Source organism: Colias eurytheme, chromosome 17, assembly GCF_061535395.1.
Source record: "Colias eurytheme isolate Ceu_HAF_F1 chromosome 17, ilColEury1 Martin Lab GWU primary, whole genome shotgun sequence".
In the NCBI taxonomy this organism is placed as follows: domain Eukaryota; kingdom Metazoa; phylum Arthropoda; class Insecta; order Lepidoptera; family Pieridae; genus Colias; species Colias eurytheme.
The window spans coordinates 1,777,740-1,792,054 of NC_142996.1; positions in this window are offsets into that span (position 1 = coordinate 1,777,740).

Below are 14,315 nucleotides of genomic sequence, written 5' to 3' on the forward strand. Positions count from 1 at the left end.
ACTTATCACACTGAGGGCTGATTTTTCAATCCTTGGTCTTACTTATCCGTCCAATAAATTATTACACGGTAATATTAAAATGTCACCTGTAAACTGTAAAACGCAGGTACCTAATTAGAATACATTTTTGAAATGGTAGTTTACTACGTTATTCAACGAATAAATTTTAACCAAGGATTGAAAAATCAGCCCTGAATGTGAAAAAGATGGCACCATCTCATAAGTTCGGTTGTATCTTTTTCTGAAATGATTGATTTGGTAATACTTATTACTATGTTTGTATTTTACGTAATTTGTTCAATAGATTTTCAGTAGCTTGGTTTTCCATCAAATTAACATGTATAGGTAATTTGTAAAATGATTTTTTTTTCTTCTTTTTATAAGGTTGCTAATTTGAAATAGCGCCTTATATAAATAACAATCTAGCCTACACGACTAATAAGTAATTTTATGTTAACCTAAATTTCTAAATAACTTATTCTAAGAGAGTGTCCAATGTCACTTGCTTAGTGTCTGATAAGGGGAAGTAAGCAATGACTCTATTATACTAGGAAGTAAGTCACTTTGCTCGTGTGCTTCAGTATACAGATAATTGTAATTGTAAAATGAATGTAACGTAATTAATAAATTTACTCATACTTTACGTAATGCTATAAGTAGTAAACTCTACTAAATTAATTTTTACATTCATGATAGTAAAAACGAAGTTAAGTTCCAATTATGTCGGTATAAGCAGAATCAATTTACTTAATATGTATCTACAATATATTCGATATTTAGTATTCTGAAATGATGAAAATTTCTTACCTACAATTTATATAATAGATTAGTTATTAAGTAGAGTGCTGAAACACAATATGTCACCATTAATAATATTCAGAGGTTATGGCAACATCAAAGAATGAATTAAGTATTCATTCTTTGATTTAGACTCTTGTTTCAAAATAAGAAAATGAATAAAAATGGAGTGACGAAAGGAATCTTTAAATACGCTGACTTTTATTAATTGGTTCATCTTTACATCCATTATGGAAACGTTTTATATTTTGTTGCACGCAATCATATAAAAGTTAATTTGTAATTATAGTGTTAGCACTCCAAAACATAATCTAGTGCTGACTGTCTTCACTATTTCTGTAAATTTATGATGAAAACAACCAATATTATTAATTTTTTCGAGACCTTTTCAACTACATAGTGCATAACTATACACTTATACATATTTTATAGTAATTTAGATATTTAAATAGGGATTCATGAATTTCAAAGTTCCATGAATCTTCCATACAAACACCTCGAATTGATGCTCTTTTTGAAGTCTTATATCGACACCAGAAAGTCTATGTGTCATTCCTATTTGAAGTCGGCTATTGAATGAAATTCAGGTAGTATATAGCCCTCATGTATATTCGGCATCTGGATGCAGTCACGATTTATGCTATCGATATAAATAGCGGCCAATTTATTGACCATAATTATTCCACTTGGATTCTAAAAACGTCAATGTTACATTCCTTTGCGTGGACTGGGAATGATTGTGATTAGAAGTTGGAACGTAACTTCAGGGCTATATTTTGAAAAGGTATAGGATCATGTTCGTGGGATCACGTCAACGTAATATGTACATACTTATAAACCATTGTAAATTGCTTGAACTAAAATTGGTTTTACTATAATCATGACTTATATTGTAAAAATTACTTTATAAAAATAATGGTACTTAATATTCTGTTTTTATTTGTTATGCGGACACTTTTCTGTAGAAAAATATTTAGAATAAGCAAACAAAATACAAAAAATTCAACTTGAAGATTTTTTTATGAATAAAAAATTAATATTGATAAGTTTCATAGCTAGATTTATTCCTTTATCAATAGAACACAAAGCGTGTCGGCACAACGTCTTTAATATTAAAATCACGCTCCCGTAACAAGTCCATCAAAATCTATTAGAAAGCATCTATTCATGGTACAACCCGACCAAATAGGAATGACCTACAATTCAATACATGTTCAATACATTCTGGTGCATTTTACGAGGTCGGGTTATTGTGTTGATAGCGCCTCATTGTACTCAATTAAAGAGGGACATACTCAGCAATTGAGTTTATTAATCGTGATGTAAGAGCACTGTCACGGAATAAAATGCATTTGTATTATTATAAAAACTGACTGAACTAGCTCGAGATATATCTTTTAGTTTTGAATTAATTTTGGTTCATGAAAGAAAATAAGTAGACCGCGACTACCTACCTACCTGTGTATTTGAAAATTTGATAGTTGTCTACAAAATAAGCAGTCTACAATTGTTACACATTGGAAGTCTGGTTATTCGAATCTAACGAAGTTGTAATTAATATTATTCTGTATTACTAGAAACCTACTATTTTTAAATGTACGTGCTATTTTATTGCAAAAAATAGAGCGCTTAACAATTTTTTTAAATTCTGTATAAAATATGTTATCGAATATATTCTGTTTAGCTATGTATAGTCGTTTTATAAATGATATATTAATTAGTATACCTTTGACATCACAATCTGGCTTTGATCAACCATGAATGAAAGTTTTGTTTAGCATTTCTGATATGTAGAGCTATTTATAATGTCGTATTAAATAGATAAACATCAATGAAATAACTATGTATAAATGGTTTAAACTAAATACATATTGAGAACTAAACGTAAATACGGTTGGACATATGTAAACAGATAAGAAAGAGCGTGTGTGCCGAGCACACGTGTCAGAAGTGAAACTGCTTTGGTAAAACTAAAAAATACCAATTCGTCGCAAAACTCCATGACGCGACTCGACGTGAAGGTATTATATTATCTTAATATATACAGGGTGTACCAAAAAGTAGTGATGAACGGAAGCTGAGAGGTAGAGGACCTAGAGGGCTATCCGAATCACCCCCATGTATGTTATGCGATTTTTCGTATTTTCGGAGTTATGACGATTTTTTCAATTTTTCACCTATCGCCGAGTACGATGATATTTTCACTCATGCTGATGTCAATGATTGCGGAAGATGCTTGATTTTTTTTGTGTGCTAAGCTGAAAGATAGGCCAATTCAGTATGGTAACATTTACTATCGTTAGATCTTTGAATGGAATAAAAAAAAGAATTAAATGGCAAGAAAGATAAAATTACCCAGTATGTTCACCACTTCAAGGGCCCGTAAAAAAACAAAATCACATAAAAAAAGTTTTCCGTTTGACTTTTAAAAACTTGCTCTATCTATCAGATAGCTACCCTGAAAATTTCATTTTATTATTAAGAAGGCTTCAATCGAAAAATTTAAATCTAAATGTGGTAAGTGCAAAAATTGAATTAACATGATGATCATTAAAACCAATAAATAGGTGTTTAATTACCAGAAATTTTTAAAATAACCCCGCTGTTGCTCAATGCAAGTGCGACATCACCGTAAAAAGTTGTCTTTTAAATGCCTGAATGCCCTTTTATCATTTTTAATGGATTCTTCTGCTACTATGAATTTCCGGGTTATTTCGTCCAAATTGTGGCATTCTCTCATGTAGCCGAGGTCTTTTTAATATTCCCATTGGAACAAATCAATGGGGTTTAGGTCGAGGGACCGTGGAGGCCAGGCTTTAAGGCAGGCGTCACCGGCGCATGCGCAGGCTGCAACGACCAATCCATCTTTCAGGGTATCTTTGCCCTTTAGCCTGGCCTGCGCGGTCCCCGGACATAAACCCTATTGATTTTTTTCCGTGGGGATACTACAAAGACGAGAGACTGCCACAATTTGGACGAAATAACCCGGAAATTCATAGTAGCAGAAGAAACCATTAAAAATGATAAAAGGGCATTCAGACATTTAAAAGACAACTTTTTACGGTGATGTCGCACTTGCATTGAGCAACAGCGGGGTTATTTTAAAAATTTCTGGTAATTAAACACCTATTTATTGGTTTTAATGATCATCATGTTAATTCAATTTTTGCACTTACCACATTTAGATTTAAATTTTTCGATTGAAGCCTTCTGAATAATAAAATGAAATTTTCAGGGTAGCTATCTGATAGATAGAGCAAGTTTTTAAAAGTCAAACGGAAAACTTTTTTTATGTGATTTTGTTTTTTTACGGGCCCTTGAAGTGGTGAACATACTGGGTAATTTTATCTTTCATGCCATTTAATTCTTTTTTTTATTCCATTCAAAGATCTAACGATAGTAAATGTTACCATACTGAATTGGCCTATCTTTCAGCTTAGCACACAAAAAAAATCAAGCATCTTCCGCAATCATTGACGTCAGCATGAGTGAAAATATCATCGTACTCGGCGATAGGTGAAAAATTGAAAAAATCGTCATAACTCCGAAAATACGAAAAATCGCATAACATACATGGGGGTGATTCGGATAGCCCTCTAGGTCCTCTACCTCTCAGCTTCCGTTCATCACTACTTTTTGGTACACCCTGTATAAATCTCGTGTCACAATGTTTGTCCTCAATGGACTCCTAAACCACTTAACCGATTATAATAAAATTCGCACACCATGTGCAGTTCGATCCAACTTGAGAGATAGGATAGTTTAAACATGTAGGTACCACGGGCGAAGCCGGGGCGGACGGCGGACCGCTAGTTAATTATAATACCTAATCTGTAGAGTAGGTATGTAAAAATTGAAAAAGGTAGGTAACAAAGTTTTTAAAAGCAAAGTTTACTAAATTTTTCGCGCTTATTTTTTTTCAATCACATTGTTTAAAATTTTTTAAAATTAAGTACAATAAAGCACAACTTTCACCAATACCCAAACACGTGTGTATCCGAGACACAATTGCGTTTTATTTATTATCCTTCGCTTTTTGTTTTTACCATCTGGTTATTGAATGTGGTCCTTTGTGAGTGGTGTGAACAATACTTTTACAAGTCTTTCTCGGTTTAAAAATTATTACAGATAAAAAATACGCTAGGGTTTTGTTAGAGGTGTACAATATGAAAACAAGTTTCTAAATACATAATATTATTTACATGTATTTTTTCTATTATGAAGAATATAATAGAATCATCATCATCAGCCCATATACTTTCTCACAGAGAAGAGTATATTGTAATAAAGTATGTATATTAGAACATATAAGTACATAAATAAAATGCTTATCTGTGACTCTACCTAAATCCTTCCGAAACGATTAAGCCGAAGTTTTATATTTTTTTACATAATATACGGTAGTTTCAGAATAGCTCGTTAAATTGGTATAATATTTCATACCACTAGACTCTTGACTAGATTACCAGACAGTACTTACATTTGTAAAGATAATATACTAACTCTTTACAGTACATTATTTGATGGGTAAGCACTAACCAGTAGAGATAACAGATAAAACTGTAGCTAAAACCAAGAAGCTTAGTTAAAACCTTAGATTAAACCTAATATTTAACCTATTTTTGTTAGAAATATTTCAATAAATAGAGTTTACTGGCACAAAATAGAAAAAGTAATGGCAATTCCCAAAAATATTCCAAAATTGACAGTTGCTATATGACACGGACTGGTTTAAGAATTTTATAGACTTTAATAATTTTTTAACGAACGAAAAAATAAGTGGTTTCAAAAGTAACAGACTCTATTTTAATTGTGACGCTCTATACATTTTTGGAAGTATTATTTTGGTAAGCTGTAATTCAACTTTATTTAACGTTTAGTACGGTGTAAATATTAGGAGAAAACAAGTATATTTCTTTATTGAATTACAATGGACATGAAATATTCAGTGTTTACTGAAAATTTAATGCCCTTGTAGTTCTGCACATTTTTCATAGATGGCGCTATATTCAAAACTGCGCATATTATTTTAATAATTGAAGCTGAATTAGCTAGTGAATGCGTGTTGATTGTTTTAAAACAATTCTATGAACGCCATTGCATCTCAATTCGCTGAAGCATGTGTATATAAACAGTAATAAACTAATAACTCATTACTGAGAAGTGATAAGCTGTATAACTAGCCTAGCAACTTTGTAGACCAAACAAATATTATTACGTAACCATTTGGCGCCAATTTAAGAATTGCTGGAGGATTGGTCTAAGATATTTCAGTATGATATCGTTTAGAAAAAAATCCATTATTCCTTGAGCAGATCAACAGTATTCATTATTGCAGTTTTGTTATTTTCTACACAACTTACAAGTTACAATTTACAATTGAACAGCTTTAGGTAGAGATTTCATTTAATTATATGCCTATCTATACAAAATAGCAGAGCTTAAATAATTTCACTCATATACTATTAATCTTTATTACAAAATTAATAAAATAAAAGTTTTTAATCATTTAGCATTTATACAATTTGGATTATAGAAAGAAACCCGAATATTTTCAATATTAGATAAGTATATTTTTAATATTTTATAAAAACTATGAGGAGTTAGGTATCTTTAATTATTATAATCTGTTCCTATTATTATATTCCATAGTGCGCATTAAAAAATAAAAGCACAACAATGTAGATAATTTTGAAACCCCGTAAATAACATAGACTTAACAAACCATAGAGTAACCACGAATTTATAGCCCTCTAATCATCCCCATTCCGTTCCCACGTAAAAGCATTATTTAGGTACGGTACAATATAGGTCACTGAACTACACAATATAATGCCGATCCGTATCTTTCCCTTTGTAATAACTCTTGTGATTTGCAACTGCTGGCTTACTGTTTAATTTAACGACATTTATTGGTTTATAAGCGTTCTTAAAATTGGATGTTTAGTACCGTGACATGACCTGGTTTGTGGGAATTGTTTGAAATTTAAAGTTATAAAAGTTTTATTTGATACTAAGAATCAGAACCTTATGTTACTTAAAGCCTATATTATTATGGGCTTATTTGACCATAACCAAGTTGGCCATGTTTAGCGTGAGTGAAAGAAATGAAAAAAAGACAAAGTATGATAAAGTTCATCTAGGTAGAATTCCAACCAATACCCGCGGCCCCATCATTAAAGCGGCTCGACGGAACACAGTGGGGTTTTGGTCGGTAAGAATCCGACATAACCCACGGCTCCTTCCCCGGGTGCCGTGAGTATCTTTGGAAGATTTCCTCACTTAAAAAAAAGGTAAAATACAGCAAATATACGTCACACATAATGCTTAGGGAAAAGACTGTTTTATTCAATACTAGCGGTCTGCCCCGGCTTCGCTCGTGGTACATGTTTACGTTTTGTCTCCACAAGAACCATCCTCGTACTTCAAGGAATATTGTATGAAAATAATTAACAGAATCGGCTCAGCCGTTCTCGAATATGCGCTTACCAACACATTTTGCGATTCATTTTTAATTATATTATAGATATTTGTTTCAGTTTAGATGTAGATTACATAATAATTATAAGAATACGTCTTTATACATGCAATATACATTTATACAAAATAATGCAGGCAATAATAATTTCTTTTTGATAAAACATAGCGTGGGACTGATAAGGACGTCGATTTTGTTGTAGAAGTCTTGTAATCAATTTAATGTTTACCACGAAGAAACTTTAGCAATTTCAACTGAATTAAGGTCATGGTAATTTGCTCTAGCTTATTTATAAGTAGCGGCCTTATTTTCGATGTAATTGCAATATGAAAATTACGTTACTTGAATATTTTTTCCGCTAAGATACCTAGATAAAATAAAAATAATTGTGAAATAATGTCCAAAATCCGTGTTACAGTCGTAGCGCGTAGTATTTGTTTATTTTTTCCTTTGTATTCCTCTGACCTCTCTAATAATTGGACTATGCAACATCACAGAATTTTCGATTAGATAGATTTTCTTTCGATTCGGAAGATTTGCTTGAGCTCAAAAAGCGAGTGAATAAACAAACAAATTCTTCAGCTTTATTTAACAGCTAACATTTTTCGAACTGCATAAATTTTTTATCCTTGATTTTCTCACCTCAGCTCCGCTCAAATGATTTTTATCGAATAAAATATTGCCCTAATTCAAATTTAGATAAATACTCTACTTATCTTTTTCTTGCACGCCTCATAAGCGAAGTGCGTGAGGTAGTGCTCTGCTCTTGTATTACAAAGACAAAAAAAGACAAAAAGGAAAAGTTTTTAAATGTTTTCGTGTTAAAAATACGTCCCCTGAAATGTTTTCCTACAAAATGTACTGTCTGATGTATTGGTCTCACACCCAAACAAGTCTGTCGGTGCACATTTTGGCCACTCCCTTGACCGCGGTCGCACGCGAGGGGTGCTTGACCTGTCGTTACGTGCATACTGTAAGACGTAATGCTTAGCACACAGTGTGGTTTGGTTTAATATAGATAGTATAGTGTTATATCATCTGTGATTAAATATATATAAGAAGTTTGTAGGGCACGATTTGTATGGATATGGGATGTCTAGCGAATTTTAGATGTAATGTAATTGTTATATTTTAGTTACTAGCTGTGCTGTGCGGTTTTACATGCATTGCTCCGTTACGGTTTTAGCGTGATGATATTTAGCCTATAGCCTTCCTCGATTAATGGGCTATCTAACACCGAAAGAATTATTCAAATCAGACCAGTAGTTCCTGAGATTAGCGCGTTCAAACAAACAAACTGTTCACTTTTATAATATGAGTATAGATTTGCATCAGCCTGTGTAGTCGTTACTCAGGTAATAATAACGTAAGGGTGTTTGAAGGTAAATTTCATACTTCATGGTAATTATTGATGTTAGTGCGATTAAGCTAACGCAACGCGACAAATTTATTATTTGTAGAGTTCGTTTTTATGTAATTACCCGCATTTGATAACAAATATTTAAAATACATTTCGAATTTAAAACGAGATTTCATTATTCTAAATATTTTGCATAAATTGCATAAAAAAATTGCACAAAGTAATTCAACACACCCGAAACTGTATGATTTTCCCATACAATTCGCGGTGTTTTTCTTTACGAATATTTGTTATTTGTAGATATTTTAACCTATATATTAATACAAATACAATAATAGGAATAGGTAGGATATAACCAAGTAGGTACAAAGAATTTCTAATTTTTATTTGATAACCCAATCATGGTTAAAATATCATCACCACGGCTGAAACATCCCGTTTTCCACAGTTTTCATCACAAAAATCAACTAATACTCTTAAAATTAATAGCCATTTAGCTAAGCATGTATACAATTAAGTCTTCTATAGATAATATAGGGATGACTAAAAGGAAAATGGAAAATTGAAACACAATTTCAAAGCCCTATAATTTTAGATAGAAGGACGTCCTCGGTGATATTTAGCTTTAATATCGGTTACAGCTGATTATTAAACAACTGTTCAGAATACACGAGTTTATTACATTTTTAATCATGCCCTACTTTTTAGGGCTTATTGATTCTTTGATGTGTATGAAATTATTAAGTGGATTGTTTGAGTGGTGATGTCAGGTTGTGGAAGTCTTTAAAAAGTTATTATCAACACCTGGGTATAGAAATAAAATACCACGACCATTGTAATAATCTAAAACCAATGTTTTAAATGCCAATGTCTGTCTGTTTGTCTGTTATGCTGTAGCAACGGATAAAATAACACAGCTAGTACAACTCGCCACTGCCAAGAACTTTATTTGACATCATTTGCTTCCACAATTTTATGGATAAAAATGAAACTATACGTATACACTACTAGCTTCTTTTAAGCACTGTCTACTTTCTAGCAATGATTACTATTTGGAAATATTTTCAATCGTTTTTAAGTTTATTATGTACTGACAGTCGCAGCCGTGAGAGAGCATTTTAATATTTCATTATGCATTTTGTAGGATAATGTATTTTGATTTGAGTAAATACAGTAATGATTTTTCATATAATACTGGATACCACGTGATTCTTATCAACAAGCATTGGAGTTGCCAATACCTATCACATAAAATAACATAAGCAATCTCATTATTGATGCCAAAAGTTCCCGAGCATGTCGTGACCCTCTTACCGTCATTTCGATTCGTTGTTGAAGGATTATGCCTATACTATTTATGTATGTCCTCGTATAAAATGTATGTTTACCATTACTTTGGTGAAATTGACAAAAACATCAGCTGATAGCCATGTAAAAAGTAGTATTATCTTAATATAATATATAAATCTCGTGTCACAATGTTTGTCCTGGACTCCTAAACCGATTATAATAAAGTTCGCACACCATGTGCAGTTCGATCCAACTTGAGAGATAGGATAGTTTAAACATGTAGATACCACGGGCGAAGCCGGGGTGGACCGCTAGTTATCACATATATTTTACGATGAAGAGACATAAAAGTATATTTATACAAACATTTCTTAAACAATAACGGGACTATATAATGACTATCCACCCAGAGTAGTGTCTATAGATATTCTATTTCTATCAAATCCCGTGAACATTACTGAGCAATACCTCATAAGTTATTCATTCATGGTTCATGCTTTATAATACAAAATGAAAAAAAATAACACCTCTACATGGATGCATATTGCATGTTGCCAAATGAAGCAACTTATTGTACTTTTATTAATTTGAAATACTTGAACGTATTATTAATTGTAGGTTAATCTTCTTATATATAAAAATGAATCGCAAAATGTTTTGGTAAGCGCATAACTCGAGAACGGCTGAACCGATTTCGATAATTATTTTTTTATTATATTCCTTTAAGTACGAGGATGGTTCTTATGTAGAGAAAACGTAAACATGTACCACGGGCGAAGCCGGGGCGGACCGCTAGTATTTTCATATATTTTTTAGTATGAATTGTAATCTATTTTACCCTAATAATAATATGTGCTTCAAACGCAGTCTACGCCGTCGCGTGTTCGTAGACGCCCGTTACGTTAGCTACGCCGTAGCGATTCGTGAAAGTTTCTAGTTCTACATTAATTTGAACATTTATTTTAATTGCTTCAATTGCATTTGTGCGAAGTGAAAAATTTACTTTTATCAAGGAAAATCGGTTAAAAAGGACTTGCTATGAGTCGTAACTCAAAATGCGAGGTATTTATTTTATATCATTTATTACATTATCTTCGAAAAAATTATAGGTCAAGTAAATATTAAAAAAACATGGTTTTTTGCCATATTGTAATAAGCTTTAATAAAAAAAAATATAACGTTATTTGAATTTTCTATAGATTATTTTTGTTTACGTTGTTATTCTTTTAAAACAGATGCACCACGCATTCTGACTAGTGTTACTATAGATTTTCGTTAATTTTATTTTTAAATAATAATTTTTATTTAACTTGGGTTTCTAATTCATTAAATTAAATAAAAAAAATTTAGATAATTGACTTTTTTAGCGATAAGGCCTTTTTGTACGTGTTTGTTTTGTATGTGTTCTTTTGTATTGTTTCCTTATATTAGTGCAAATAAAGTATTTTCATTCATTCATTCATTCATAATTAATTAATTAAATTTTTCCTAATATTGCTTAATATATGAAGCATCCCAATGTCTATTTCCAAATACCATCCAATTCAAATTGTAATCTCTAATAATTGAAATAGTTTTTATATCAAGAAGTATGTAAGTTTATTTCTGTATGCGAGTGTGCTCTAAAGTCGATAGTGTAAGAAGAATGTTTTTGAGTGTATGTATATTTCTTTGGCACGCCCTACAGCCCAAACCGCTGGACGGATTTTCACTTATGAGGGTTCGTTGTAATCATCAGAATTGTTGTAGTGATATGACATAGGTACATAAAGTCAGTTTTTTCCATAATAATAATTGCCATTCTTGTTTAGTACACGATCCTATCATATATTTCGATGTAGCTTTTTGCAACGTTGCTCGTCTATACAAATATTATAAAGAGGAAAGGTTTGATTTTTTGTTTGTTTGTTTGTATGAATTGAATAGGCTCCGAAACTACTGGGCAGATTTGAAAAATTCTTTCACTGTTGGAAAGCTACATCATTTCTGAGTGACATAGGCTAGGTTTTATCCCGGAAATCCCACGGGAACGGGAACTATGCGGGTTTTTTTTTGAAAACGCGGGCGAAGCCGCAGGCGGATTGCTAGTATGTTATATTCATTTTCCCTATAACAGTCGCTTGCTAAATACATAAATAGGTATATCATCAGTTTTGTGGCCGATCATGGAAAAAGAAATCAAATAGCAAATGACGTCGACTTTTACGAGCATCGGCTTTTTATTGATTTGTAATTGTGTTGTCGCATAAATCGTTGCAGGCACGCGACGACTTTTTTATTTTCCAAACGACTTGGGTCGCCCGCGGATCTTGCAAAAAGTGGATTGGGCTGTCGATTAACGAAAAATAACTACACTTTAACGAGAAGTGTATACAGGGTGTTGAATTTTGAGCAAATACTTATAACACATAGCAACTAATTTATTTTATTTCATTCCACTTTATTGTAGTACATGCATAAAAGAAAAGAAACAAAATCATACAAGAATAATTTAGCACAATTATTGATAGTCTTATCACTAAGCAGTACTTATTTAGATCTTGATTAGTTGAAAGGAATAGATCGGGAATAGCGATTTAATACGTGTACCTGAATGTGACTTTGTAATAACTTAAGATTAAGAAGATTAGAAAGTTGCTGGGTCAGTTGAACGTGATTAATAGTTTCTCTATTTTACATAACACGCACTCATTTTGTATACGTACTATAGTATTTTTAATGAGTTTTACATATTAATAAGCATATATGCATGAAAGTTCTTATGGATGGATCAGAAGATCATTGATATTTATTTATGTATTGAGCAGTTTTTTTGAGAAATATTGTATTTATGAAACATAAAAACTTGCTTTACACTTCCACAACTTTCGTACTTTTGCCTCGGGATAATTATCTCCGAGAAACATTTATCTGACTTTCACATGAAATCTACAAGTATCTCCTCAAAACTATAAATTCCACAAATCTATAAATAAGCAAAACATTTTAGAATCGCATTAAATTAAATTTAAACGGAAGTTTGCAGCCAAAACTGAATTCGTTTTAAAAATAGGGTAATATTTGCGTTCCGTGCTCGGTCGCGTGACACAGTCTGCATTAATCCTGGATCGATCGAATCTTGTAAGTGTCCAACTTTGCTTGTAAGTATTTTTTGCATTGACTGGCTCGTTATTGATAGTTTCATATTGCATACGACTGCCTGCTAGAAAGATTTTTTGGCAATTTTTTAAGTACCGATGTAAGGTCGTAAGTCTTTTAAAGATAGCCTTTTTAAGAACCGCAGTAGTACTAATGTTGCGTGAATGTCAACTGCGGTTTCAGCGGTTTAAAAAACGGAAATTAGCCTGTAATAAACAAAGAAAATGCTTGGATATCCTTGAGTATTCTAGAGCTTTTAAATTCCGGGTATTTTGCTTCGAACTCGGCCAAGATTCGAGAGCTTCACAAGACGTGTAAGAATGTCATATCACCAACTTAAAACAACTGCAGACCATAAAGGATTTCTAACTTTCCTGTAAAAATATATTTGATGTTTGTTTATTGCATTGTCGAATTCAGCAAACTGTATACCAAGACTGATGCACCTTCAATAAAACCAACCTGAAAGCACAGGTTCTCCTATAAACAATGACACATTCTGGTTCTTCAAAATACCGGCATTTTATTAGTTAGAATCTGTACATTCTTCATTTTGGGCGTTCAATAGTGCTTAAGAGTACCCAATAAAGTAAAATTCCTAGACGAACATTGAGTTCTCTAATGATAAAATGTTGTTGTAAGAATAGAGAAGAATTAGAGCGAGCGCGCACGAGCAACTTTGTCTCCGCAACTATTTTGTCTCTCCCATCAATTTGTATGGGGAGTTGCGTCGCTACGTGCGCGCACTTCCATACTAGCCCATGGGTGAAGAGACAAAATAGTTGCGGAGACAAAATAGTTGCGGAGACAAAGTTGCTCGTGCGCGCACTGTCTTATAACGGCAAAAGCAACAAACAGTTTTAACTTTCGAAATTTCCCTTCACAGCTGGCATTTATCGATTGATTGATGACATTCGTATTGTGTCACGTAAACACCAGCTAATATACATGACGTGACAATTTAACTGGCCTTGCGGGACCACCTGTCCCCGTCTATTTCTGGCCAAAGCCCACGAGGGTTGACATTGACTCGTCATTATAGTCACGATACAAAATGTCAAGCTATTCATTTTTTATATTGTTTGCGTATGGATTCGATCAAACTGTTGTTTGAATATCGTTTGTAAATTACAAGGTATGTGGGGACCACGTGAATCGTGAATCGGGCAGTAGCTCGTTTAGCGGTTTTAAAATAGGCCGTTTTTCCGCTCTATCCAATTTAAAAAGAGTATTAGGACAGGATTTAATATC